The sequence below is a fragment of the Orbicella franksi genome, unplaced genomic scaffold, assembly GCF_964199315.1.
Source record: "Orbicella franksi unplaced genomic scaffold, jaOrbFran1.1 SCAFFOLD_367, whole genome shotgun sequence".
Classification (NCBI taxonomy): Eukaryota; Metazoa; Cnidaria; class Anthozoa; order Scleractinia; family Merulinidae; genus Orbicella; species Orbicella franksi.
Genome location: NW_027670687.1, coordinates 22501 through 25000, shown reverse-complemented (window position 1 = coordinate 25000; position 2500 = coordinate 22501). Strand labels below are relative to the sequence as shown.

General features: G+C 47.2%; 1 pseudogene; it reads left to right on the top strand.

Annotated features, from left to right (window-relative positions):
- Positions 1–263, top strand: part of LOC145474066 (large subunit ribosomal RNA) — a pseudogene marked incomplete at its 5' end in the record, with an annotated part of 1555 nt that extends 1292 nt beyond the window's left edge.
- Positions 264–2500: the final 2237 nt, after the last annotated feature.

Here is a 2500-nt window from a genome sequence, read left to right as displayed (position 1 = left end):
TCTAAGTCAGAATCCGTGCTAGAAAGCAACGATGATTACCTCCAGAGAACTTTAGGCGAACCAGAATAGAGGACTTTCGGTCCTCATGCGTCCCAAGGTGCCAAGGAGGACAAGAACCTCCAAGGCACTACCGATAGCAAATTCTAATGTTTCTGGAGATAAATCCTTTGCAGACGACTTAAATAAAGAACGGGGTATTGTAAGTTGTAGAGTAGCCTTGTTGCTACGATCTTCTGAGATTAAGCCTTTGTTCTAAGATTTGTTAAAAACATGTCTTTTTTTTTCTTGAAGTCCAAGAAGGCTCCCCTCGTCTGCCACTGGCCGGAGGGTGCCAAGGAAGAAGTGGTGCCTGCAGGCTTGGGCTAGCTTGTGGCAGCCGAGTGATGTAAAGGAGGCCACGTCTGGTCTGGGACGTGACTGTGAATTTTTTTTTTAAAGTCCAAAAGGCTCCCCTCGCTTGGGAGCTGGCAGTGGAAATTTTTTGTAAGTCCGAAAGGCTCCTCTGGTTTGAAATGGTTTGACTCGGGGAGCCTTTTGGAGTGCTTGAAATTTTTTGGGCCAGGTCCCTTTCGGACGGTTTACTTTGTGGACTTGTCGTAATTTGATTGGAAAGATGTTTGGGCAATTGGGCTTTGCTTTTTTGGTTTTTGTTTTATTGGCTTTTGAGTGGGGGAGCCTTTTGGACTTAGGGTTAGCGTTAGGGTAACCCTAGGGTAGAGTTTAGGGTTAGGGTAAGAGTTAGGGTGAAGGTTAGGGTTAAACTTTGGCTAAACTTGGCGCCTGCACGTAACTTAAGCTGGCCAATAGTTTCCCGCAAAAAGTTTTGAAAATGGTGAAAATGTTAAGGGTGCTTATACTATAGGGGACCGACACCCTGTTTTAATTTAGTAGAACACACGCCCTCTTAATGATGATGTGACAGCGCCAAACCTGGCACCTGCACGTAACTGGAGCTGGCCAATCGTTTCCCGCAAAAAGTTTTGAAAATGGTGAAAATCTTAAGGGTGCCTATAGAATAGGGGGACCGACGCCCAGTTTTAAGATAGTGTAGCACACCCCCCTTAACGATGATGTGACAGCGCCAAATCTGGCGCCTGCACGTAACTCGAGCTGGCCAATCGTTTCCCGCAAAAAGTTTTGAAAATGGTGAAAATCTTAAGGGTGCTTATAGAATAGGGGGACCGACGCCCAGTTTTAAGATAGTGTAGCACACCCCCCTTAACGATGATGTGACAGCGCCAAACTTGGTGCCTGCACGTAGCTCGAGCTGGCCAATTGTTTCCCGCAAAAAGTTTTGAAATGGTGAAAATCTTAAGGGTGCTTATAGAATAGGGGGACCGACGCCCAGTTTTAAGATAGTGTAGCTCACCCCCTTAACGATGATGTGACAGCGCGAAACTTGGCGCCTGCACGTAACTCGAGCTGGCCAATCGTTTCCCGCAAAAAGTTTTGAAAATGGTGAAAACCTTAAGGGTGCTTATAGAATAGGGGACCGACGCCCAGTTTTAAGATAGTGTAGAACACCCCCTTAACGATGATGTGACAGCGCCAAACTTGGTGCCTGCACGTAACTCGAGCTGGCCAATCGTTTCCCGCAAAAAGTTTTGAAAATGGTGAAAATCTTAAGGGTGCTTATAGAATAGGGGGACCGACGCCCAGTTTTAAGATAGTGTAGCTCACCCCCCTTAACGATGATGTGACAGCGCCAAACTTAGCGCCTGCACGTGACTCGAGCTGGCCAAGTAGTTTCCTGCAAAAAGTTTTGAAAAAGTGTAAAATCCCAATTTTGCGCTCTTTAGGGTGTGGTCTTTGAGCTTCGGGTTTTCGTTCAGAAAATTTCGGCAATCATCGGTCATCTCGTGGAAATCTCTTCGTTTTCGTAACTCTGACATGGTGACGCATGTTTGGAATGCCATGGGGAGCGCTTTGTGAGCAGTTTTGAAAAATCGAAATTTTCGAAATTTTTCTAAGTGTCTAAAACTTGGTTGGGGGAATAGACGGTTTCGGGTTATAATGTAGGGCAGGCATCGGGAAAGACCGAAAGAGCAATTGAGCTGTATCGGTCCGTAACAGTAAGCCCTGCTCGGTAATGTGTTCTCGGGTACGAAAGGAGGGTATTTGGAGGAAAAAGGAGCAAAGTCGACTAAACTTGCTCGGTCGGTAGCATGAAATGACTGAACTTGTAGCCAAGTTGTCTCGGTGTGGACAACGAGAGAACGGATGGATGTTGTACCTGATGGCCTTTGGCCAAGAATAGCGGCTTAGATTCGGAAGAATCATTCTTCCCCGATGTATCTTGTCGGCATTCCGTGGACTTGGCTGTCTCACTGGTATGCCGGAAGCTTACTAGGGTGAAGCAGTGGAAAGACGTGGCAAAGAGAGAACGGGTTTCCCTCGGACAGGGTCGAACGCCTCGTGCGTCTTCCATGGCCGGGAGGATTCCCAGTGCAGCTTGACGGTGGAATGCCAGCCTCCTTTCAAAGGAAGCAGACGCAAAAGG